The sequence below is a fragment of the Suncus etruscus genome, chromosome 1 (genome assembly GCF_024139225.1).
Source record: "Suncus etruscus isolate mSunEtr1 chromosome 1, mSunEtr1.pri.cur, whole genome shotgun sequence".
NCBI lineage: Eukaryota > Metazoa > Chordata > Mammalia > Eulipotyphla > Soricidae > Suncus > Suncus etruscus.
The window spans coordinates 163,844,134-163,871,295 of NC_064848.1; the positions used below are offsets into that span (position 1 = coordinate 163,844,134).

General features: G+C 49.1%; 1 protein-coding gene and 1 non-coding gene across 2 annotated transcripts in view; one reads left to right on the plus strand and one right to left on the minus strand.

The window, feature by feature from the left end:
• The window catches only part of RAB11FIP4 (RAB11 family interacting protein 4), a 115,847-nt gene that overhangs the window by 23,370 nt on the left and 65,315 nt on the right, over positions 1-27,162 (minus strand). The gene's annotated exons all lie outside the window — the stretch shown is intronic.
• LOC125996546 (U6 spliceosomal RNA) lies at positions 4,247-4,353 on the plus strand. The gene has a single exon (XR_007491288.1). It is a non-coding gene; the product is annotated as a U6 spliceosomal RNA (small nuclear RNA).

Here is a 27,162-nt window from a genome sequence, read left to right on the forward strand (position 1 = left end):
ATGAGCCAGAGGCATTTAAAATTGCAAGTTTCCGGGGGCCGGAGAGATAGCATGGAAGTAAGGCGTTTGCCTTTCATGCAGGAGGTCATCAGTTCGAATCCCGGCGCCCCATATGGTCCCCCGTGCCTGCCAGGAGCAATTTCTGAGCCTGGAGCTAGGAATAACCCCTGAGCACTGCCGGGTGTGACCCGAAAACCAAAAAAAAAAAAAAAAAATTGCAAGTTTCCCTAGAACTGTATTTAGTATAGCTATAACCCAAAAGTCAAAGTTCATTCACCTAGTAGACACTGATTGGTTTACAAGGGACCACAGGCCACCAAACCACAGAGTCTCTCATTCTGGCTCACATCACCCCTGTGGCTAGCAGCACTCAGTAATTGGGCAAGACATTACCAGTTTTTCTGTGCCAGGCAGTATTTCTGGCTACTTAAACTGGAGAGCAGATTTCCTCCCTTTGTTGTGGTCATCAGTTCAGGAAGGAGGGCTGCCATCACTACGTGGTACTCAGTGGGCTAAGAGTCCAGCCTCCCTCAGGCAGTAGCAACTAGAGTCCTGCGCTTCACCCCCAGGCTGGTCTGCAGGGTCAGAGACCCAGAGAGCAGATTCTGCAGCAAAATACGGCTAAGTGCTGCCTATAAGAAAAAGTCACAGGACCTCTCTTCTGTTTCCACAGGGGCCAATCCCTCATGGAGTGAGACGGTCCCAACAAAGCTGGGGCTGTCAGACCTGAGACTACCAGTGAACCTACTTTGTAAACAAAAAGAATTCAAAGGAGCCATTTGATCTACTCTCTGAATTGAGTGGAGGTGAGGGGGGATCTTCTCTCCCCCCCAATAAAGCCAATTGTCTTGAAACTACTGGAGTTTATACAAATAGCACTGAAACTACTGCCACATCTGTAAACCAAATCCAGCAGCCAGCCCAAGAATTACAGGCACATCAGTGAGGGAAAAGTTGCAGGTCAGGAGACTCCCTGTAACACAGGCTTCCCAGGCACCTACATCCAGGGAAGCCCACCAGAGAGAGGACAGAGAACAGACAGCTGAAAAGCTCCCTGCTGGCCAGTGCCTACTGCTGGCCTCCCCTTCAGGTGTCTCCATGGCCCTGAAACCCTGCAAGCCCAGGCTGGCACATTTGAATCTGCTCTGCATGTCCCCTAAAATTACAGTTTTTCTATGTCCCTTGGTTGGCACAAAAGTATTACCTTATGAACCAGAGTAACCCCCATAACTTCTATTATGTCAAGATTTCCCAAGCGTGCAGCAGGAAACTCCAGTTCCATCCAGTCACTGTTACCTGCAGCTCTCCCCATTCTGAAGAAAACCGTGGGCCTGGGCAGGGTGTCAGGCACTCAAATGTCAAGGCAAATTAACAAGCTGCAAGTTGAAAGGGGCGCACATCAAGGGTGCCCCTGGCTCTCTGAACAGACAGCTATTTTGGGCTACAAATTACAGCTCTTAAAAATGGGCTCTTTGAAGTGAGGGCTTAATTACTCACACAGACAAAACTTTGTAGGACTTGCTTTGGGGGCTTCATGTTTTGTCATCATGTCATCATGATAAGGTGAACCTACAAATAAAAGCTTAGCATGGGAAGAGATGTGATGGCCATGATGTGATGGCTGTGATAACTCTTCCTGCCTCCAACCATCCGAAAGGCCCCTTGGCAGAGCACTCTTGTGGCATGATGGGCACCACCCAGGGAAGGGCCACAGTCAGCTTCAGAGAGGGCATACCAAAGAGACCTCAGCTACAGGCTAAGGCCAGCTTGATTCTACCCTGGCCTGGTGTAGAAGGGCCCGAAAGTGCCAATGTTCACTGTAGCACATGTCCCTGGCTTCTTGCCTCTGAAGCAGACAGATGGGAATCAGGCAGGACTGTGACAGGGCATCTCTCTTCCCCCTTTGACTCCCCACAACCCCAACCCTATTTATTTAACCTCTAGCCCATTCCACAGCTCAGCCTTTTCCATGTGTGCTGGGGTGACCTCAAAACATGCTCAGGTAGCATTTCTGGCCAAAGACCTGGCCAGACATGCCACAGCAGACTTGAGCAAGGAGAAACCATGTCCTGCCTCTCAGACCAGCACCATCTGCCCTGTCCTGCAGGTCCCAGCCTCAGGACACAGCGCTGCTCCACACCCTGCTCCCAGTTCTTCTGCCTTGAACCCAGACTGACACAGATGAGCCTAAACTAGCAAATGAGTGTTCTTGGAAAGTCAATGCCCTCCCCAACCCTAGACCTGCATGTACATCCTGAGCCTCTAGTGACCACATCTGTTTCTAGGACACTCTCTATTGAGCCCCTTCTCTGCTTCCATGTCTTGGTCCTTGGGACACCAGGCCCACACCCCACCCCAAGCCACTGTCCCCAGGGGATCTCTTCATGGCAGCCTTGGCTCAGCTGACCTAAGAGTCTGTGTCCCCAGCTAGCACTGAAAAGCAACTGTCTCCAAGGTTCTACTCCACAGGGACACTGCACTAGCTGGTACAGGGGCACTGCAACAAGGAGAGGGACAGGGGGCCAGATCCTTTTCATCCCCCCTTATCAATGTGGCAATTGCACAAGAAACTGTCCTCAGAATTTCAGGAAGAAAAGAAGCAGAGAGGGGTCATAAGAGAATACGAGAACAAAACCATCCCTGTTGGAATAGCTCCTTCCAGCCAGCATTCTGGTTGAAGCCCCACACTAAGTGGCCCACTTCTGGCTTGATGTGCCCCATACAGCCATCTTCCTGGAATCCAAGATAGCCCCTTCCTCCAGTTCCTCCAGTTCCTACTTGATTAAGTGGCACACTCATCTACCTCGGCCCCCATATTTGTGACCTATAACCCTCTCTCTTGTATTAGGGAGGAACATGGTAGGTGTAAGCTCCCAGAGTCCTTAGCACCTAGCTAAAAGAAACCCAGGGGAGTCTTAAAACAGCTAAAGGTATCTAAGAGAAAATGGCAGTGAACACGTCCATCAAAACACATCTCCTGTGGGGCTGGAATGATAGTGCAGTGAATAGAGTGCTTGCCTTGAAAGTGACTGACCTGGGTTTGATAACCAGCATCCTATATAGTCTCCTGAGCACTGTGCCAGGAGTAAATCCTGAGTGCAGTGCCAGGAGTAAGCCATGAGCACTGCCAGGTATGGCCAAATATATAAGTAAATAAAAACACATTTCTGCACCATGTTTCTGTCCTTCACTCCCTGTTCAGAGGAGAAAACCTGGCCTCAGGAAGGTTGAGTAACTTGAAAAAAAAGTCACAGAGCCAGCAAGGCTGGGATTAGAACAAGATCAGATGGAATGTAGACTGAGGGGTGGGGGGTGGGGGTGGGAAAACTTTGCAATGGCAGCAGCCAACATTCAGCAATGAGCTGGCTTGCTGTGCTCCAAGAGAGCTGGCCCAAGAATACGATTTAGCAAATCCAGTGGCCTCCAAAACTTGGAACTCAGCACCGACCACAGCACATAAAGACCACTGGTGACTGTCAACTGAGACTCCTGGAGCTGAAGCCACCCCAATCACCAAGCCTCTTTACCTGCATTCCCACCATGCAGAGCTTCAAAAAGGCCCCATGTGGGAGGATTTACAGAATGTGAGAGGAGGGAGGTTTGAAAGGCAACTGGAAAAGGAAACACATGTGAAGATGAAAAGGCAAAGTGGGATGAGGACGGAAGAAAGGGATTAATGAGGCTCCAGGATTATAAATTGAGTCAAGAAGCCCCGTACAATGACATCGAAGGTTCCTGCTGAGACCCTGAGAGAGTCTCTAAATAGATCTGTCCTCAGCCTCCACTTGCCAGGGGCTGGAAGGGGCACAGATGATCCTCAGAGAGGATAGGGCAAGGGACTTCCACATAACCCTGATTGTGGAACTCTGGTCCATTTGGCAGAGGAAGAACATGAGGCCCAGAGAGGTAGCTCCACTTCCCACAATGCACAGAGCTAGTGAGCTGGGAGGCTAAATTCAAGATCTAGGGCTGCCTGATACCCAACTTCGTTCCTTTAAACCACACCATAGAAATCTCCCACCATCACCGGCAGTTTTTACTCCCTTCCTCGAAGAAACGAGGCAAATTATGTAAGTCCTCTAGAGGTTACCTACTTTCTGTGTTTCACAAAACCCAAGATGCCTTTTCATTTAAAAATGCACTGTTATTTTGAGTACACCAAGAAAGAAACAGCACTGTCAATTAAATTATAACACCAGCGACTATATAACACATACCACTTTAAGATGCTAAAATGTGAGTGAGGGTGCTCGCTTCGGCAGCACATATACTAAAATTGGAATGATACAGAGAAGATTAGCATGGCCCCTGCGCAAGGATGACACGCAAATTCGTGAAGCGTTCCATATTTAAAAAAATAAATAAATAAATAAAATGTGAGTGAGGAAAAAAAAGTGTATCTCTTAGTAGCTATAAAATACTCTATGAATATGAGTGAGGAGTGGGGGGGACTCAGGGCAGATCCCTGAGACTAGGGCCTGAAGGGCAGGTGTCCCCTACATGTGGTCATTAAGTTCCCTCTCCCGTCACTTCTGCAGACCCTCCTCTTTTGCTAACAACTGGCCTCATTGTGTATGTAGATAATTTACACAGAAACATGCTGACCACATCTGTCCTGTTAAAGGTGGCCGTCACCTCACTGCCCAGCCAGCCCATCACCTGAGCCAGCCAAACAGGTAGGTCTGCCCTTTAGGAAGCTGCAGTCACCAGGTGTAGCCTCACACACACTGCCTGCATTTTCAGTTCAGCCCTCTCCATGTTTTGGGGCCCCACAATCAGTCAAGTCACAGTGTTCCAAGCCCACTTTCCCAGGCAGGCCATTCACTGTCCATGGACAGGCAAGCCCCAAGGGGGCAAAGGGTGATGGGCAGGGCCCTAGCCTCCCTCCCTGGACTAGCCACAGCCAGGCGGGATGGGCAGACACCTCTAGGAGGAAGGAGCAGGGCAGCCTTGGAAGGTGGCTGGCACCTCCAACCCGCTTTGCATCTCATTCACAGGCTGCACGTGGGCACCAGTCACCTTACAGCAGGCTGCAGAGAGTCTGCCTCTGTTGGGGCCATGATGCCAATTAAAAACCCAAATCCTGGGAAGGCAGAACCTTGCTCCTGGGAAGACATGGGGAACAGGCACCATCCACCCCCACCTTCCTGCTTCTGTGTTGACATTCTCCTGGTAAGTCTCTCCAAGCTTAGGTTATCAGTCACAAGAATCAAACAAGGAAGAACTAGCAAGAACTAAAAATAGCAGCACATGCCCATGCTAGGCACTTACATGCTTTTTATACATCTACATATTTGATCCACATAACAGCCCCACAAGAAAGGGACTTAATTTTATAGATGGGGAAACTGACACATAGAACAAATTATTTGTCTGCAATTACGCAAACATCAGAAAACAGCGGGAGATCTTGAACCCAGTAGCCTGACTCTGGGGTCCCAAACCTTGGACACTGCTCTATCCTGCCTGTCTCATCAACTAATCTCTTTTAAGCACAACTAAAAACCCTCCCTACTACAGGTCACAAGCTTGGAGGTAGACACAAGTGCCAAGTCCATTCTGTAGATGGGGAAAGTGTGGACCAGGCTATGAGGCTTCCTAGAGTCTCATCTCTACAAAGCAGTAGAGCCAGGATTTGGACCCACAATTGGCCCAATGGCAAAGTACTTGCCATCCATCTCAAGGATGGGACTGTGTGGTACCCAGCATCACTCTACGTGCACAAGTGAGCAATACTGGGTACATCTCTGGCACCACAATGAATGTGTGTAACCTTTGGTCATCATAACAAAAAGGTCAGAGAAAGGAAGAAAGACAGACGACAAAAAGACAAGAGGCTGGCAAGTGACTCAACATAGAATAACCCATGCCTAGTATTTGGTAGACCCTGGGTTCAATCCCCAGTACTGCATACACCCCTGGGTATGGACCTTGTGAAAAATCAATAGCAGCAATATGGGCAAGTGAGAACAAGGTCTATTCCCACAGGAAACTCTGGAGTCATGCTCCTTCCTCCTCATTCTACTGTGCTAGAGGGGGGCTGAAGCAGACACCTCAGCTCTCTTACCCCAAGTCTAGGGAAGTCAGCTATGGAAACATGCATAACCTTTTCATGCTAATCAGCCTGCAGTGCAGGAGGGTGGAGATGATAAAAGATGACTCAGGAGGAGTGCTCCCACTCACTCTCCCACACTCAGTTCTGTTTAGGCCTTCCTTTGGCTCTCTTAAAAGAAAGGCACAGGACCAGTGATATTAATAATAATGCTACAGAGCTTTGTTTTCACTTCAATCATGTTTACGATGTTAGCAAGGAACCCGCTTTCCACTTTAGCTTGGAAGATAAAACACAGGTTGAGTCAATTCAAAATTTACCCAATAGCTGAACAACTTCCTATTTTTTAAAGGAACTCAGAAAGTGGATTTGAAATGCTGTTACTTGTACCTGCATGCCAGAGGGATCTGGGAGCTAGAGTTCATCCATGCCCCACAATTCAATCCAGCTCTATCACTGCCCTCAATTCCATGCTCCCCTCTAAGGATATATGATTCATATTCTTTCTCTTTCCTCTCTTTCTCTCTCTCTTTTCTCTCTCTTTCTTTCTCATACACATCATATACACATAACACATATTTTTGGAAGCTGGGCAGAGTAATTAATCCCAGACCTAGAAGCCTCCATATGAGCATATGAGAGCAGAGCATAGAGCTGTGCCATCAACAGTCCATGGGGAGAGGGAGACATGAGGTACATCCTCTGGGGCTAAGGATGATGGTGACAGAGGATGGAGCTCAGGCAAGCACAGGGGTATTGCCACTTTCTGGGGCTTGAGGCAGCTGCTCAATACCCTTGAAGCAGAGACATGGTGATAGGGAGTGTCCAGAACAGCACCCACCTGCCCAGACACAGCTCTCTACACCTCATGCTTCAGCCTTGCTGAGGGAAGCAGCAGTTTGGCAATTCTAGTTCCACATTCATGGGGACAGGCTTATCTGACCCACGCCAAGATGAAGACAGGAAGGTGCAGAGCAGTCACGGTCACATGCAGATGACTCTCCCAAGAAAGGCCTCAGCACCCAAACCCTGTCTTGGGACATTTGATGAAGATAGCAATGGGTGCATTTGGTGCCGGGGCTGGTCTCCATCAGAGTTCTGAGCAGCACTAGGGACCCTGAGCACTTTGCCTTGTGCCTCTGCTTTCCCAGCTTACACTTCTGAACCTTACCAAAAGCTATACGTCAGGTCTTTGTAGCTGCTGCCCCCTCTTCCTGTGCATCTTCTGTTGTGGTGGCTGCCACCTTCTCGAGGACTTCCTGGCCTATTCTACTGGAAGCCTCTGCCAGCACTCCTTCTTCTCTGTTTGTTTGTTTTGTTTGTTTTGTTTTTGGGTCACACCCAGCAGTGCTCAGGGGTTACTCCTGGCTATCTGCTCAGAAATAGCTCCGGGCAGGCACAGGGGACCATATGGGACAGTGGGATTCGAACCAACCACCTTTGGTCCTGGATCTGCTGCTTGCAAGGCAAACACCGCTGTGCTATCTCTCCGGGCCCACTCCTTCTTCTCTGACCTCCTCCCTCCATCTCCTACTCTGATCTGTGCTCCCCCCTCTGCCCTCCTCCTCCAAGCACCCTGAACTAATGAATTCAGCCTGCACTTGGCCCGTGACAGGTTGGAGGTCAAGCAAACACATGAGGCAGTGTCAGTCTGGTCATACCCTCGGACGAAAGAGGATTGCTTCCCTACACTATAGGGAAGCCCTACACATAGGGCACACACACAAAGCTCAGTGACACAGGTGGCATGGTGGCATGGCCACACCAATTTGCCTGTTCCATCATGCCCTACAGGAGGCCGGGAAGGCCGGTGTATCCTCCTCCAAACAGAAGCCAGCGAATGATGCCATCAGGGCCATCAGAGGACCCAGAGGAAACAGCACACAACCTCAGGGCCAGCGAGTTTGGCAAGGCCTAGATACAATGTACACAAGCCTGTACACACTGCCAAAGGTGGCACGTAGATTAAAGATGTTTCCTTCCATGGGACCAGTATACAGGGCTGGAGGGTGGCTCAACTGATCAGTTTGTCCCCTCATTAAGTCGAGTTCAGAGGCCGCCTCTTCAGGGGCCTCATCAGCTATTTTGCTGGGAGCATCCCACCCACGAAGAACACATGCCCTGAAGCAGATTTTGTTGTGCAAGTTCCTTTGGCATAAAGGGCCACCTTATATCTATATAGTCCTATACTCAGTTCCTCCCCAGGCAGGCAGTTTCTTTCCCTTCTACTTTCTGATAAGCTTTGCCCTTTCCAAAACAAGAGACGGGAGTGGTGAGCTTGGTAGGAAGTAAGGGGGATCCTGGAAAATCATGCTATAAGCACCCTGGGGAATAAGCAGTGGCCTGGGTTTCTCCTTCTTTTCTTTATTTTGTTTTTATTTTGGGGCTACACCCAGCAATGCTCAGGCATTACTCCAGGCTCTGGTGTGCTCAGGGAACATATGGGATTCTGGGTCCGGTGGGCAGTGTGCAAAACCCTACTGACCTAACAGCTCTGGCCCGGCTCCAGGCTGTCTCTCCCACAGTCTCCCTGGGGCAAAGGTCAAACCTCAGGCCTGCTCACCTGGTCAGGCCAGGAAGAACCTGCCCTAGGCATAGACTTATCTCTCAGGGTAGCCTTAAAGGAGAGCCCCACACCACATCTCCCATCCAAACAAGCCCAGGGACCACCACCACCACCCCCAAATTCCAACACTGTTCCCTGGAGGCTCTAACCCCGTGACTGATACTCAAATCCCAAATTCTTCCCAGTCACACTGATAAAGCCCAGAAGGAACCCAGGTGAAAGCATGGGCTCTGAGCTGGGAGCAATTGGAGCCAGAGCCAGATTCCAGGCTCCCAACAGCTGCAACACCGGAGGGCAGGGAGTGTCTCAAGTCAGCAGGCTAAGGTTTGGGTCTGGGTCAGGGGGGTGGGCTGGAGGGTACAGAAAGGTGAGTTGCCATAAACAAGATTCCTTTTCGTAACCTGCCAGTCACCAGGTTCACAAATTAGGGGAAGGCCCTGCCTGGAAGAGAGCCCCAGCCAGAGGCTGTGCCAAGACACCTCCTTCCCAGGAAGTGGCTGGATTAGGGAAAGAACAGTGGGGAGGTTCTGTGGGTCACCAGCAACCTGCCCAGTGCTCGGGCTGAGTGCAGGAAGCCAGTCGGCTAACCCCAGGGGTCTCAAACTCAATTTACCTGGGGGCCACAGGAGGCAAAGTCGGGGTGAGGCAGGGCCGCATAAGGGATTTCGCTTACCGAATATTCGCAATAAAAAATCGCATTAGTAAGAAAAGAAATCACAATTAGGGCCCGGAGAAATCGCTTAGGGCCCGGAGAGATAGCACAGCAGCGGCATTTGCCTTGCAAGCAGCCAATCCAGGACCAAAGGTGATTGGTTCAAATCCCGGTGTCCCATATGGTCCCCTGTGCCTGCCAGGAGCTATTTCTGAGCAGACAGCCAGGAGTAACTCCTGAGCACTGCCGGGTGTGGCCCAAAAACAAAACAAAAAACAAATCGCATTAAACATTTGCATACCCCGAACTATGCGAATGTTTAATGCGATTTTTTTCTTACTAATGCAATTTTTATTGCGATTATTCGGTAAACAAATAGTCGCGAATACTGCGATGTTTGAAGGCCGGCCGCGGGCCACAAAATGTTGTACGGAGGGCCGCAAACGGCCCGCGGGCCGCGAGTTTGAGACCCCTGCTTTACCTCCTCGATTCCTCAGTAAAAGGCTTTTGGCATGTCACTCAGGACACCCGAGGAGCACTGGACTGCGAAGAATGGCCACAGGGAGAGAGATTTTCTGGAGGCGGTTAGGGATAAGAGGGATGGATAAGGAGACGGAGAGATAGCCTGGAGATAGGGCATTTGCTTTGCATGCAGCAGGACAAGGACGGTGGTTCGAATCCCGGCATCCCATAGGGTCCCCCGAGCCTGCCAGGAGCGATTTCTCAGCATAGAGCCAGGAGGAACCCCTCAGCACCGCCGGCTGTGACCCCAAAACCAACCCCCCCCAAAACCAACACCCGGCCAGTGCAGGGCATGCATGCTTCTCCAGGGAAGCCGCTGGCCAACCAGCAGCAAACACAGGGCAAGACCTGGGCGCCCGGGACACAGCTCTGACGTCCCCCAAAAGCCTGGGCTAGGAAGGGACAGAGCCCGGCTCCCAGATCCTCAACTTGGGGGGGGGGGGTGTCCCTCTGCACGCACCGCTTCGGGGAAACTGCTCGCTCGCTCGAACCCGGGCCACACACCTCCCGAGCCGGGGACGCCACGAGGATCCCCCCAAAAACCCCAAACACTCCTGAAAGTCGCGGGCGGGATGAGCAAGCGGCACCTCTCCCAGGGCCCCCGAAGGCGAAGGTGAGCCCTTCCCCGGGCCGGCCCGAACCCCTGCAGCCGGCTTACCTGGGTCCCTGCGGCGGGCGGGGCGCGCATTCCGCGCCGGGTCCGCGCCGAGACGGGCGACAGGGCGAGTGGCCGGCGAGGCGGGAGCCGCAGAGCCGAGCAGCGCAGCAGCCGCGCCAACGGCTCTTCCAAGTGCGGCCGCCGAGCGAACGAGCGAACGAGCGAGCGAGCGCCGGCGCCGGCCCCGCCCCCGCCGCGCCGTTGCCGGGAGACCCGCGTGGGCCGCGGGGCTCTTTGTATCGAGCGGCCGTGACATCACGCGGCGCCCGGCGCGTGGACCGGCGGGGGCGTGGCCTCGTGGAGGAAGCGGGCCTGGGAATTTGAGCCGAGGGGCGTGCCCCAGGTAACCACGCCCCGGTCTGGCCACGCCCCCAAGGTAAGGGGCAGGTGCCGCGTTGTCTCGGACCAATAGCCGCGCGGCCGCCAGACCCGACTTTCAGACCGCACGGTGGTCGGCGCATGCAACTCCCCTGCCTGGTCCCTTCCCGAATCTGCACCCACCCCCCCGGCAGGTTTCAAGCCCCTCAGCTTTTTGGGGCTTTGGCCAAACCTGGGCCAATGGGGTTCCGGGACGGGAGACGGGGCTGAGGCTGTGTGGCGGACGCTGTCACCGCCAATGCTACTCTTTGCAGCTTGCTCTCAAACTTACTTGCAAACTTACTATGTTTGGTGGCTTCCAACTGATTTCTATCCTGTTCCTGAATATCCTCTTCCTATCCTGATTCCTGAATCCTATCACAACTGTCCCATGCAGAGAGAAAGAGGCCGACAGACAGAGAGACAGAAAGAGAGGACAGAGACGGAGAGACAGAAATGCCTGGTATGGGGATGGGGAGGGCGAAAGGAATAAAAGGGGCATTTGTGGCTGTAAACGGATGGGTGTTGGAACATTGTATGAACAACTTTGTAAACTATTTACGGTGATTTAATTAAAAATGATTGGTTAGGGGCCGGAGAGATAGCATGCAGGTAAGGCGTTTGCCTTTCATGCAGAAGGACGGTGGTTCAAATCCCGGTATCCTGTATGGTCCCCCGAGCCTGCCAGGAGCGATTTCTGAGCATAGAAGAGACAGGAGTAACCCATGAGCGCCTCGGGGTGTGACCCCCCAAAAATTATTGACTAAAAAATAAGCTGTTACATAAAGTAGGAAAAAAAAAGGAAAAAAATTAAGCTGTTTTACTAACTAGCCCTGGAATATAAAAGACCTACTGATAACAAGAATTCAAAAATCAGAGGAATCCTGTTGAATCCTAGTAAATAGAATTTAAATTTAGAACAATTCTGGGCTGGAGAGATAGTACAGCAGATAGGGTACCTTGCATGTAGTGACTCAGGTTCAATTCTACACATTCCTTATAATTCCCTGAGCATTTTGCAGGAGTGATTCCTGAGTGCAGAGCCAGGAGTAACCCCTGAACATTGCAGGGTCTGGCCCCCAAAGCAAGTAAGAGTTCCAAATACGATTCCTAGCACTTTATTGTCCCCTGGGCATAACCAGGAGAAACATCACCAGGAACAACCCCTAATTGCCCCACAGGGAGTTTATTTAGTGTGGTTCCAGTAAATCTTTGAACTCCCCAGTCTTTTCAGCTGGGTCAAGCCTAGATGGAGCATCTCTGTGTACCCTGAGTCCTCTCTGCCTAAGATAAACCCACACTCCCATACTGGCAGCAGCAGGGTTGGGGCAGTGGCTGTTTAAAGCTTCAATCCAGCCCTGTGCCCAAGGCCACACACTTGTCTGAGTCCCTCCCTCTGGCCTTCTTCCATCTCCCAGACTTCTGCAAGGAAGTTCCCAGCTGCTCTGGGTGTACTTGGGTCTGTCTTTGAGGGTGCCAATAGGCCTTTTAGACCTGTCAAGGACTCTCCAACAGGGCAAACAACATAAACTAGGTGGGACCCTCCTGGTAAGGATTACATAGAAGGGAAGGTTGGAGTTTGGGTGACAGAGAAGACTCTAATTATGCCTTGTAGTTCAGAGTTATGAGTGGGGATCACAGACTTTCTATACCTGCTCCCACACACTCCTCAGCCTACTGACAACACTGGCTTCAGAAACACAGAGGCCTGGGTGCAATCCAGTTTGCCATATGTGAATCTGCCACATCATCTCTCAGTATAGGAATGACACCTTCTGCTCAAGGTGTACCCCAGTACAGGGGAAACATTTCATTTTAGATACTTAGAAAAGGTAGGGGGTACACAAATAAACCCCCTCACAACACCCTGTGTCTGCTCCATCTTTCCACTTCCACCCGGAGCCCTCAGCTCAGGAGACACCATCAAGCTTTTAGGATGGGTCTGAGAACTGGGGGTCCAATTTTCTTTTCCCTCTTCCCATTCTATTTTCACATTACCCCTAAGGACCCAAATACTTCAGAAAATAGGTCACAGTAAAAGTTCACACATAATGGAGGAAGAAAGGAGAAGCTAAGAAGGTTGCTGTTCTCAGGTTCCAGGCTTTCTGCCAGAAGGTCATAGAGAAGTCCCACCTCCAGTCCCCACCCTGTCCCCCAAGGGCACCCGAGAGACCTGATCCAAGGCACTGTGTGGCTATGGCAACAGCCATGCCTCTTAATTTTTTTCCCCCAAAGGCAGACAAGTGGGAGCTTTTCTAGGTGTCTGTCCTGTGAAGCAGCATGCCAAGGGGCAGTGTGGAGAGGTCCCAAACTGAACTCAAAAGACTCCAGAGTTAGAGTCCTCCATGTTCTACAGTCTTCCCAGGAAGTCATATAATGCCTCAAGTTTCAGGACTATGAAATAGGGAGAAGACTTTCTTTTTCAAGGGGAAGTTTCAGAGAAATGAAAGTAAGATTTTTAGGGTCTTATTCCTGTCTCTGCCATCAAGAATTACTCTCTGGACAGTACTTGTGGAACTATATTGAATGCTGGGTATTGAATACAGGTCAGCTGTGTGCTAAGCGAGCACCCTACCCACTGTACTATGGCTCTAGTTCTGAGAAGTGATAATAAGGCTGGCTGCCTGACCCTACACTCAGGGAACATGGACCTGCATCTGGGAAGCCCAGGGTACTCAGGGGACTGTGTCCAAACCCCCAATCCCACCACCTTGTTACTAGATAATCAAGGACAAGTTTAATTATCAGTGACTCAATTTCCTTCTCTGCCAAATGGAGATTACAGATCTGTCTGCATTACTTATTGTGAAGATCAAATTAATCAGACTCTGTAAAATACATAGAACTGGCCCTCGCACAAAATAGGTGCTGGTTAAATAGTAGCCAGAAGTGGTTTACCCTCCACTGAGAGGCTGGGTAGGCTGAGAGGACAGCCTGAGGCGGCTCTTGGGAGAACTCAGTACACTGAGGTGCAGGAGAGGGCCTGACCCCTTCCAAAGATTTTGGGGTTGTAGTGATGGTTGACCGCGGCTGGGAATGAGAGCTGGTGACACATGAAAGGAAACAAGAGAACTGAGGTAACTAGCCCAACATGGGCTCTAGGAGTCTCAGTGTCCTTGGTACAAGTGGGGCTGAGAGTGAGTTATAAGGGAAGGAAGGGTTGGAGTTACATTGGTCACATTGCAGACCTAGGTTTTAAGGTCAAAAAATCAAACATTTTCACCTGGATAAGTATTATCTCTGAATAAGGATCTATTCATGGGGCCAGAGAGATAGCATGGAGGTAAGGCCTTTCATACAGAAGGTCGGTGATTCGAATCCCAGCATTCCATATGGTTCCCTAGCCTGCCAGGAGCGATTTCTGAGCATAGAGCCAGGAGTAACCCCTCAGCACCGCCGGGTGTGACCAAAAAAAAAAAAATCTATTCATTAGCTCTTCTCCTCTATTACATATAGAAAGATTATGGTTTAGAGAGGACTGGTTATTTGTGCAGTCACATAGCAAGATGTCAGAAAGCAGAAATGGAAACCACTATCTCCTTCCCACTCCACTGGAATACACCACAGTGGGATAAGAGAGGCAGGAGGTGGGAGGGAGGGATGGGACTGTTCCTTAATAGAGCCAACCCAGTCCTCTGGGGTCTAACTGGCCTTGTTAGGATAGAGTTTTCTCTTTATAATTAGAAATCTGGGGGTTGGAGAGAAAGTACATAGGATAGGATGCTTGCCTTTCACATGGCTGATACGGGTTCAATCCTGGCACCCCATATAGTCACCTGATCTCACCAGGAATGATTCCTGAATGTAAAGCCAGAAGTAACTCCTGATGTCCCAAAACCAAAATAAAACAAAACCATAAATCTCTCAGGGAAGACTGGAATGATAGGACAGAGTGGGTACAGTGGGTAGAATCTTTCCTTGCATGAGGCCAACTAGGGCCTGCCAGGAATGATTTCTGAACACAGAGCTAGGAGTAAGTCCTGAGCACCATTGGATGTGGCTCCCAAACAAACAACAGCAACAGTAAACCCAACAACAACAAAAAAGCAATAGTCTCCCAGGAAATGGACCTAGAAATATCTTCAGATGGCAATTCATTCTGATGAATTCTTCTCCTGTTATGGACCCAGTCTGCTGTTGCGGATATGACACTGAATGCTCCTGCCAGAGAGAAGTGGAGAGAGGGCTGGAGGTGAGATTCCTCCCTCCACATATGAATGGGGGGGGGGGTCACTGGGGTGCTTCAGGTGAAGGAAAAGGATAACATATGTTCTCTGCTTTCTTCTACTGCTTGCTACGTTATCAGATGGTATGAAAAGGAAATTTTTGTATATATTTGGGAGCCATTCTAGCATATATGGCATTATTATCATAGGTAAAGAGCGCTCTGAATATCACCCAGTACAGCATTAGCCAAACAACTGAAACCAACCCTCATTAGCTAAGTGAACTAGCTGAATAGCCACAGAAATGAGATCTGAGCGGAGATTGGGGGGCAGCGGGGAACTTGACAGGATTTTGTTATGACCCTGCAAGAGGTCATGGTGAGTGCTAAGAACAATTCCACTTCTGTCTGCTTTGCATGTCACTCTCCACCTGTGATTTTATGTGAACATAAGAGTTGTGTTGCGGGGCCGGGAAGGTGGCGCTAGAGGTAAGGTGTCTGCCTTACAAGCGCTAGCCAAGGAACGGACCGTGGTTCGATCCCCCGGCGTCCCATATGGTCCCCCCAAGCCAGGGGCGATTTCTGAGCACATAGCCAGGAGTAACCCCTGAGCGTCAAACGGGTGTGGCCCAAAAACCAAAAAAAAAAAAAAAAAAAAAAAAGAGTTGTGTTGCCTAAAAGGTAATTCAAAACATTGCTCTAAAGAACCACTCAGCAGAGAAAGGAGCCTACAAGTGGAAATGGCTTCTTTCCTCAGGTCCTTTAGTTCATGGCAGAGTTACAATCAATGCCAGGATTCATGTCTCTCCAGAGATCTTTAAGAGAGAGGGATATCAGCTACTAATCGGAATGATCCTGTGAGTCCCTAGTCCAAACTTGACATTATTTCTGTCCAAATGGCCTCATCTGCCTCTCTTCTGCCTCACTGTAGAAAACTCTTCTCTGAGACCTTCCCATGCTTGTCTTCTCTCCTCTTTGTATGGTGCGGGGGTTTGAACCCAGTGCTTCATATGTGACACAGATGACCTCCTGCAGAGCCACATCCTGGCCTCTCACCCCTCTTTCTTTAGAGGCCCTCTTAACTTCAGGGTTGGAAGTGTCAGTTCGCACTATTAAGTCTCAGTGTTTTATGGGGAAGATTAATGGAACATCAGGTGACTTCAGCAGTGACTTTGGAAAGAGAAACAAGTACCAACCACCTGGGAAGGACCCTGGGAAGCCAGAAGCCACTTGATACCTGAGGAAAGTCCTCCCAGATACTTGCTCAGAAAAACTGGAGCTCACATAGGTGGAGCTTAAGAAAGCAAAATACGGGCCCGGCGAGATAGCACAGCGGCATTTGCCTTGCAAGCAGCCGATCCAGGACCAAAGGTGGTTGGTTCAAATCCCGGTGTCCCATATGGTCCCCCGAGCCTGCCAGGAGCTATTTCTGAGAAGACAGCCAGGAGTAACCCCTGAGCATCGCCGGGTGTGGCCCAAAAAAAAAAAAAAAGAAAGCAAAATACGGGATCTAACAGTTCCCAGTGGAAACCCTCAGATACAGTCAACAGAACGGTGATCTGAAAAGAGACTGGGGATAGACTTTGGGATAATGTAAGAGGGTTTCTACAGTCTGGTGATTGGAATGGAGTAGCAGCACTGCAAGTATAAAACAACAATGTACTGGGACCGGAGAAATAGCATGGAGGTAAGGGTGGTGGTTCAAATCCCGGCATCCCATATGGTCCCCCAAGCCTGCCAGTAGCGATTTCTAAGCGTAGAGCCAGGAGTAACCCCTGAGTGCTGCAGGTGTGACCCCAAAACAACAACAACAACACAATGTTTTGTAATAATTTAAATTAAGTTTTATTTATTTATTTTTGAGTTTTGGATCACAACTCTCCTGGCTCTGTGCTTAGAAATCACTCCGGGGGCCGGGCGGTGGTGCTGGAGGTAAGGTGCCTGCCTTGCCTGCGCTAGCCTAGGACGGACCTCGGTTCGATCCCCCGGCGTCCCATATGGTCCCCCAAGAAGCCAGGAGCAACTTCTGAGCGCATAGCCAGGAGTAACCCCTGAGCCTCACAGGGTGTGGCCCAAAAACCAAAAAAAAAAAAAAAAAAAAAAAAGAAAAAAAAAGAAATCACTCCGGCAGCCTCAGGGGACCATATGGGACGCAGGGATCAAACCTGGATCTGTCCAGGGTCAGCCAGGAGTAACCCCTGAGCCTCACAGGGTGTGGCCCAAAAACCAAAAAAAAAAAAAAAAAAATCACTCCGGCAGCTTCAGGGGACCATATGGGACGCAGGGATCAAACCTGGATCTGTCCAGGGTCAGCTGTGTGCATGGCAAATGCCCTATCACTGTGCTATCACTCTGGCCCCAAAATTAAGTTTTAAAAAGAAAAGATAGGGGCCGGCGAGGTGGCGCTAGAGGTAAGGTGTCTGCCTTGCAAGCGCTAGCCAAGGAAGGACCATGGTTCACGGTTCAATCCCCCCCGAGTCCCATATGGTCCCCCCAAGCCAGGGGCAATTTCTGAGTGCTTAGCCAGGAGTAACCCCTGAGCATCAAATGGGTGTGGCCTGAAAAAACAAAAAACAAAAAAAAGAAAAGCAAACTCCATACCTAGGGCATTGTGCAGGGGACCTGCATGGGGTAAAGAAGAGGCAGACAACTGTTTTCTCTAAAAGGCCGGATTGGGCAACTAATTTCTTTCCATCTTATGATCCTGGGCAAATCCACCACCAGACCTTCTCTGAGTCTCAGTTTTCTCATCTATAAATGGGAGAAGAACATAGTAGCTACTTATTTAGAGAGGTTTCCTAGCTTAAAATGTGTGATTCTGGGACCACAGAGATAGTGCAGTGCGGAAGGCAGTTGCCTCACACAGTCAGAATGAACAGAGAACAGAGTAAAGCCTGAGAACACTGGGGTGTGGCCCAAGACTCATCCTCCCCAAATGAAGTATGACTCTATGACATAAAAAATAGAACTATTTTAAGAGACTAGCTAATTTAAGACTAGATCTTGGTGGCGGGGGATCTGACTCAGTGACTCACCTTGCAAATGTGAGGCCCCAGCACCACAAACACTTTTTTCTTTTAAGACCAGCTCTTAGTCACAGATGTGCCCTACAAACACAGCAAACACCTAGTGTTGATAACTGTCTCTTGTCCAAGTGTCCTCGGCAGGCTTGGGTCTGGGTGCCCTCCTTTCTGGCTGGACTCTGCGGAGGGATGAAACCTGCTCTGACTGTTGTGCATGGAGAGGCCAAGTTCTAGTGTGATTATCTGTGTATGTAAATAATGAGGTTTCCTTCTTGCACAAAACCAAATGATGAGAAAGTCGAGCTTCCTTTGACTTGCTCAGTTGTCTAAGAGGAAGCAGTGGCCAGGGACCTGGGAGTTGAACAAGGTCTTATTTCAGCTGGGATTAGATGAAGGCAGAAAGGAAAATGTCCCTTTCCCTCCTTTCCATCAGGGCACTGCAAGCCCAGGAGCACATAAACTTATATTTCCTGTCCTTCCAATGCTTCCCTCCACCTTCCACACTAGCAGCTTGAGTCCCTGACTATTAGGAATGGACCCCACTTTACATACTACACTATCCTTAGTCAGGGGAACTTAACAAATGGTGATGCCTGGCTTGTCACCTGTGACATGGAGTCAAGGCTGTGATGGGAGTCAGTAGAGAGTCTTTCAAAACTACCTAGGGATCCAATGCACTCACAGGTGGGAACCACTTGGCTAAAAGCTTGCTGCCGAAGTGGGAGTTGGGGCATACGTGCAGGCCAAGGCATTGTTTGTTCATTGGTTTACTTACTCATTCATTTAGCAGGACTCAATGAAAATCTACATGTTAGTCTCTGTGCTACATTGGAGATGTAGCTGTGACTGATCAAGCCTTGGCCAGTGGCGGGAGTTAGACAAACAAACAAAGGGTGAAAAATACATTATGTCTGCTCAGGAGAAAACCACAGCAGGGGAAGGGAAAGAGAAACTTGAGGCCAGGGTCCTATTTTCAAACAGGATTTTAGGCTCTGATTTTTGCTTCAGAAAGTGGTAGCAGCACCAGCATGAACTTTCATATTTCAACATGTAGTCATTGCCACTGCATAATTATTTGCACTCTGCTTTTTAAATATGGCACAATTGAAAAAAATAGTACATAGATTAAAGTGTTTATCTTGCATATTACCAATCCTAATCCTATCTATCCTTAGCACTTTAGAGGAGTGCTTGGGACTAGTCCCCAAGCACTAAGGGGTGCTGCCCAAACAACTCTCTGCTCCCATAAAAGAGTTTCACATAATGGTCACAGCCCACTTATTTGCAAAAAATTTTGGGTAAAAATCTGCCATGATGGTGCTGGAGCAATAGTACAGTGGTAGGGCGTTTCTCTTGCATGCTGCCGACCTAGGAATGACTCGGGTTCAATACATATTACATATTACATATTTTTACATATGGTCCCCCAAGCCTGCCAGGAGCGATTTCTGAGCGCAGAGCCAGGAGTAACCCCTTAGTGATGCTGAGTGGGACTCCAAAACAAAAATCTGCCATGATTATACAATGAACATATAATCCAGTCAAATTAAGAGAGTATTTCCTCTTCATACCAATACCATAAAACACCAATCCCATAAGACTGAACTGCACGGTGACAGAGAAAAGGTCAAAGTCTTTTGAAAGTGCTTTGCAAGAATGAGTGCTTTCTAGAAATTATTGCAGCCTAGAGACATGAAACCAGAATATATTAAAGCTGGAGGTGATCTGCAAATGGTAAACACAAGGCCAGAGAGAAGAAATGAGTAACTCAGAAAGGGGGCATTGTTGTGAATAGACTGGGGTTAGATACTGTGTTAGTTAGGCAAAAACATTTTGCCTCCTCCCATCACTAGGAATACTCCTAGTTTCTTCAGAACCCTACACAAGTATGCCCTGCTAAGTGAAGCCTTTCCTGCAATGAGACTACATCAAGACTTTCTTCCATGATGCCCTGCTACTTACTGAGGAACACCCTGTATTGGGTGACTGGCTTCCTGCCAACCCCCCTACCATAATGCAATTCAGGCGGGGCCTGGTTTTTAGTAACTTCAGACTTTGACATATAATACTCCAAGTAGGCACTTGTCAAACATTTCAGACCCTGAATAAGACTAAGGACATTTAGGCGAGCAGTGAGGCATCTCATTAGCATGACTTAGCAAGCAACTTTTTTGATGTTCCTAAGACATCAAAGGAAGAAAACAGAACCTGAGGAAAACCCCCTTTTCTCCAAGATCCTGCTTTCCTCTTTCCAGAATATATGATACCTGACTCTGGCTGCCTTGGGTGGGGGTCTGAGCCTTGAGAGGTCAGTTCCCTGCACTTCACTATGGAAAACCGCTGCAGAGGACAGAAAGTCTGGGTGCCAGTCTTACTCTATTTCTTCTCACTTTAATTCAGTTATCATGGGAGAGAGACACTACTGCACCCATATTATAGATGAGGAAACTGAGAAGCAGAAGGGTAAGTGATGAAACCAGCTTGGCAGAGCTGATCCACACCCAGAACTGCTGATTCCCTTTTAGAAGGGTCTGTTGCTCTGCTACAGTACCACAAGTCTACTTATTGTCAGTAATTGAAACCGTCTGAAAAGCGGAGAAGTTTGAAAACTAACAGGGATGCTAAAAGAGTGAGGAAATAAGAACATTCCAGTCCTCCATCATCCTTGATGGTCTACACAACCGGCATTTTTTGGTGGGGGTTTAGGCTCTGCCCTCAGAAATCACCCCTGGCAGGCTTAGGGGACCATATGGGATGCTGGGAATCAAACCTGGGTCCGTCCCAGGTCAGCCACGTGCAAGGCAAATGCCCTCTCGCTGTGCTATCACTCCAGCCCCCAACACATCCAGCATTTTAACAACTATGCACACGTAAAACTTCTGCTGTTACCTACATGCACCTTTGTGACTCCTCCTGGGAGTGTCCTGCCCTGAGACGCCAGGGCAGCCTAGTTGCCTGGCTTGCTCGGTAGGAGAACCAGACACCTTCTGGGGCCACATAGCCACGGTCTCCTGTCCCAGTTCCAAGTCTGGACAATCAGGATGGGGCCAGGGCTCAAGGGACAGGAGAGAAGACAGATTGCTTTCAGGATGTTCTCTGTGGCATCCGGCCCTCTTGAAAAGTAAGGTGGTTAAATCAGCCAGCAAAATTCTTCTCTGGCCCTGGGAGATGTCGCAGCACCCGGAGTACAGAAATCCACCCACAGAGTCAGCTTCGTCATAGGTCAGTTTCGGGGTTTGCCACATGCAGGGCAGGCAAGATTCTTTCCTTTTCAACATGTAACATGGGCCACTCACTGTTGTGAGGAAAACAATGCGCAGATTCCCAGCACACACGCATTCAATTATATTCACTTTAAAGATATTAATAGCAAATACCTCCCTACCCTAATTATGTGCTGGGCCCTGTTAAAAGCGCTTCATGAGATATTAACTCAGATAACCCACACAATGTCCCATATTACTGAGGGGAAAATGAGCTCAGTAATTTCTCAAAGAGAAAAGACAAGTGAATAAAAATGAACATCAGAGCCCAAGCAGCTAGCCCAGTGACTAGGTTATTCTATTATGAAAATAGGGAGCATCAAACATGTGAGATCACTCCCCCCAAAACAACCGCAGGAAAACCAAGAAATTCATTCTTTATTCCTTCACTTGTTCAGTCACTAATTTATTACTCAAACTTGAGTCCCTGAGCAGGGCACAGGTCAGGCATAGATAGACTCAGAGACAGAAGAACTAGAGGCAGCTGGAGCTGACCAGGCCTCTCTATTCCCTGACTGAGTCTCCCCTCCCCAGCACCCCCAGTCCCCAAGGGCACTACCCTGGGTGCACTTGTGAGATGGCCAGAGAGGTCCCATATTTGAGAGACTGGGTTCAAATGCTGCCTGATTTTTTCTCTGCACAGAGGGTCAGGGAGAGCAACTGACCCCACCCTGACACTCCAAATTCTAACTCTGAATGCAGGCTTTTCCTTCAGCTCTCCTAGGGTTGTCCCTCTAGATGGGAGCCTACCTCATTCCCTCAGCAGAGGCCCTCTGTTTCTACTGGGATTTTGTCCCATCCACAGTGTGTGGTGTGTGTGGGGTGGGTGAGTGGGTGGGGTGAGTCCCTACTCCACTTCCTGTTAGGAGCATCACCTTCAGACAAGGACAGTGAGTGATGATGGTCACTTGACAGGTTACTGGAACACTGGAGAGGGCATGCATTTCCCCTGTGAAAGCAGAAGGAGGGCAACGAGCTGCGGTGGAGAAGGCAGTGAGCAGGGGGTGGGGTGGGCGTGGTTCTCAGGGTGCCCCGTGCCAAAGGCTCCCTAGGACTTGCCAGGACTGAGTAAACAGGCCGCAGACAGGACGGGCTCGCCCTGCCCTGAGCTGGCCCTCTTTGGGCTCAGGCACACACACGTTCTTTGTGGCTTCCCTCCCAGGGCCAGCCAGGAAGGGAAAGCCAGGGCGCCCAGTGGACACTGAGCTAGTGTTCCTCGCTCCATGGCTTCACCACACAGGATGAGGCGCGGCTGTGTTCAGGTAGGGAGAAGGGCTGACTGAAGAGGCCAATGCGGGGCGCCCTAAGAAAGAAACCTTTCTTCCAGGCCACCCCAGACCTCAAGGCTGCATTCATGAGAGTGAAGAGCAGGGGGCCTGCCAGCTCAGGTTCAAGCCCTCCACTCAGCTCCTAACTCTCCACGTCAGCACCTGACAGTGATGCTAGGCCTTTAATACTGAGTTCTGCTGCACCTGCTTTTTTCTCCACACTCAGTACAGAATCCAGCTGTAAGCATGTTGCAGGGATGAAGAAGCTTGTTTCTGATAAGGGCCATTTGGGCATTTGCCACATCATTCCTGGGCCATAAAATTCAGACAGGTGGGCATGCAAACTGCAGGGGAGAAGCATAGGTGAGAAGCACAGGTGCCTGTCAGGCCATGATCCAGGGTCAGAAAACACCCATGGAAGTATAATATATGTTGTTGATTCATTCGCATTAATTTTGTGGGGCCAGAGAGATAGCACAGTGGTAGAGCATTTGCCTTGCATGCAGTCGACCTGGGAGGGACCCGGTTCAGTTCCTGGCATCCCATATGGCATCCATATCCTAGCCTGCCAGGAGCGATTTCTGAGTGCATAGCCAGGAATAACCCCTGAGTGTCACCGGGTGTGGCCCAAAAGACAAACAAACAAACAAAGGAAATACATTCATAAAAGACACAAAAGTACATAAACATAGCACTATAGAGATTCTTGATAGAATCTTGTATTGTTGACAATAACAGATGAAAGGAAAAGGCCAGGACAAATCTGGGGGACCAAGCCCATGCTTTATCACTGAGAATGCTCAGGGATGATTGAAAATGTGATTAACATGGAGTTGGGAGCTACAACTAAATTCTAGCAACTTTACAGGTGCAGAATCTACAAGCACTTAGGACTCTCTGAAACTGTGTGATGGGATTCCTAAGGGGCTGGTGGATGATATATGGATACATGCCTGAGGAAGATTTCCAGAGGTTCAGTTCTGGAATACCCTAGAGCCAGAGTGATAGATAGTTTAACAGTGGATAGGGCACATGCCTTAAAGGCAGTCAGTTCCGGCTGGGTTCCTGATATTTCATATGGTCTCTTGACCTTGCCAGCGTAATTTCTGAGTGCAGAGCCAGGAGTAATCCCTGAGCATTGTTGGTGGGGACCCCAAACAAAACAAAATAACCTTCAGGCACACCTTGCAATTACTGTAAATTTGAGTCCTGGCCTCTGTGATAAACCAAGTCACAGAAATGTCATGGTGCATACACACATTATGTTTACTCTATACAATGGTCATGTAGTGTGCAAATGTATTTTGTCTTTAAAAAAAAATCTCAAACAGTGGGTAGGGCACTTGCCTTGCACATGATTGACTTAGGTTCAGTCCCTGGCATCTCATAAAATCCCCAAGCCTGCCAGGAGTGATTTCTGGGTAACCCCTGAGCATCACCAGTCGGTCATTCCCCCAGTCACCCTCAAATAATATTAAAAATGCCAAATGTCACTGGGGCCTTCATTAAGCTGTGATCTTTTTTTTTTAAGATTTAATCTTTTTATTGGCTGAAGGTCTTATAAATAATACATGAAAGTGGGGCCAGAGTGATAGCACAGTGGTAGGATGTTTGCCTTGCACATGATGACCCAGGTTGGACCTGGGTTCGATCCCCGACATCCCATATGGTCCTCTGAGCCTACCAGGAGCAATTTCTGAGTGCAGAGTCCAGAGTAACCCCTAAGCGCTGCTGAGTGTGGCCCCCAAACAAAAAATAAACAAACAAAATACATGAAAGTGAAGCATGCTAAAATGAGGCCTGCCTGTTACCTGCTAGACATTCCATGTCTTCAATCTTGGCTATTCCCCCTGTGCGTGTGACTTTTCCATTTAGAGATGCTCCATGCTCAAGACTTCAAGTAGGGGACAGCGTTGAAATGGGAGGTGAAGTTGGAGTCATGTCTTTGTCAAGTGCCAACAGGGACCCCCAAGCTATGTGCCAGTCTCACGTGCACCTGCAGCAGGTTGTGCTTAGCAAAGAGCAGGATCTTGCAGCTTCAATGCAGGCATCTCAACTCTCTTCCCTCTACCCCTTTGCATCACTCATGGTGGGGCTTTCTCTTTGGGCTCCTTGCACTGCACCCCCCATGGAGCCTTGGGCTTCACAATTCCCATACTGCTTTTGACATCAGCAATGCCTTCTCTCCTAGTTCATCCCCTTACTGGTTTATGCCCCAGCTCTGAACCTTCCTCCCTAAAACCACACAATGGAAATGAACACAAGACAAGACCATCCCACTGAACTCTCGTCCTGCCTCAGACCAGAGTGTTACCTCAAAAGGCCTCTGAAGCTTGGTTTCTAGACACCCCAGTCTCCTAGCTTCTCCAGTTCTGCCAGACTAACTTGTTGGGCACAGCCACTGGTTCCTATACCCCCCTCAGCCCTAGCCATGCCATGCCTGTGTTTCTGTCTGTCTTCCTCCTCTTCTCCTGGGGATGGGGGTGTGTGTGTGTGTGTCTGAGCTAACTGGTGGCTTCATACACTGATGTCCCTGAATCAGAATCCCGACACTTAATTTGTCCCATGGCCCCCTCTTCAGAAAAAATAAACTCAGCATCCCTGGAAATTAATTTTCTTGGAGCAAACAAACAGAAAGCAAGCCCAATGCTGCCCCCCAGAGTGTCCCATGGCTCCCCAGGGTGGCTTCCCTCACTCTGAGAAACTATCTCATATGCTTGTATCTGGGCTGCACCTGGCAGGATTCCCTCAGCTGAGCCCATGGCATGTCCGGGATGGCCCTCGCCAAGGTCTGGGGAAGTGACTTCAGGTGAGGGAAATCTCAGGCTTGGTGACTCAGCACTGGAGGGTGTAACCCAAAACCTCACCTGACAGGACAACCTGCTTCCGGACACAAGGCCAGGCTCAGGTTGGAGGTGGGCCAAAAGGGTGTCACATGGGTGCTCAGCAGCCAGAGTCACTGGGTGAGGACTCTCATCTTTCCATCTGGCACCCAGAGTGAGGCAGTGGCTTTGTTACCCCCAGACTGTTTCCTAGACCTACAGGTGATCTCAGCTCTGGTCAAAACCTGCTCAGCACCATGCTGAGGATATAGCCACCTATTTCTGGTCCACAGACCCACTGGGAGTGGCTCCACTATGCTCAGTGACCTAGGCAGCATATCTACTGCAGGATATCAGTCATGGAAGGGTCCATGGATGAGAGTGGCACCCCCAGTAGCAGGGAGCTGACTGCATGTGAGAGCCCCAAATTCCATTCCCAACTGTGCATGGTTCCTCAAACCTACCACAGTTAGCCCCTGAGCACCACTGGTTGTGGTCCGTAATACACACACATACACACACATAGAATTTTCTTAGGATGCTGTTGGGGAACTTGAATGAGATCATTACTAATACATTTTTCTTAGGACTTTAATACATATAAACTACCATTTGTTCAACTGTGGGTCAAAACCCCAGATGGTAAGTGAATGTGAGATGGCAAAACGTTTGTTTTAAGATAAATTTATGACTTATTTATCAGTGCATCTGATTTGTACACCTAGCTTATATGCTTGGGGTCACATACAAATTTCTGGCAAAAAGAGCTGTGAGTGGAGAAGGTAAGAAACTTGCTCTGACCCACTTTGCTGGTGCCATCACATTTGATTGAACCCTGTACCCAAAAAATTATCAGGCCAGAATGCAGATCAACAGGAAAATATATGCCTTGTGTGCATGAGACTGGGGTTCAATCCTTGGCACCACCAACAAAACAAAACAGAAAAACTCTCATCTTAGAGCCGGAGAGATAGTACAGAGGTTATGGTGCTTGTCTTGTACACAGACGACCCTGGTTTGACCCTTGTTGCCTCATATGGTTCTTCCCAACAGAGTCAAATAAGGCCTCCAAGTCAAAAAACAAAAACAAAAACAAAAAACCAACCACACACACGCTCACACATACACACACAGCTCCCATATCTTCCAGTCTCTCTCTCTCCTTAATTATTTAACACATTTTTCTCAGCTTTTAACATGAACTAAAATAAATACCAAACATTTCCATATTCAGAATAATAATACTGACTTAAAAAATAAAAATTCAGAAAGTATAGCGGGAGGGGATAGAGTGCTTGCATTGCATGTGGCAAACTCAGATTTCATCTCCTCAGCACCGCTGGGTGTGGCCTCCAAACAAGCAAACAAAACAACTACAAAACCTTTGAAGGTAGGCTCTGAGGTTAAAAGCACCTGTCCTGTAAGTTCGAGTTCATGAACTTGATCTCCAGTGACTCCTACATACAGGAGAACAATTCAGGGGGATCTGGTGTTTGGAACAACAACAGAGCATATAATCTCCGAGCACAGTTGGGAGTGAGCATATCACAAGTGAAGAAGTCTGAGAAGCTTAGAGAGGTGACCCAAAGGGCTGGAGAGCATGATTGGCCTGCAGGAGCCCAAGGTTCATTCCCTAGTCCATATGGTCCTCTGAGTATTAGAAGGGGCAACCTGAGCCTGAGTCAGAAAGAGTCCCCAAGTGCTGCTAAGTGTGGCTCCAAAACAAACAAAAAGATGTGCAAGCCCTGGAGGCCAGAAGTACCAACCCTAGTAAACATATATGAAGGCACCACAGGAACCCCTGAAGCATTACA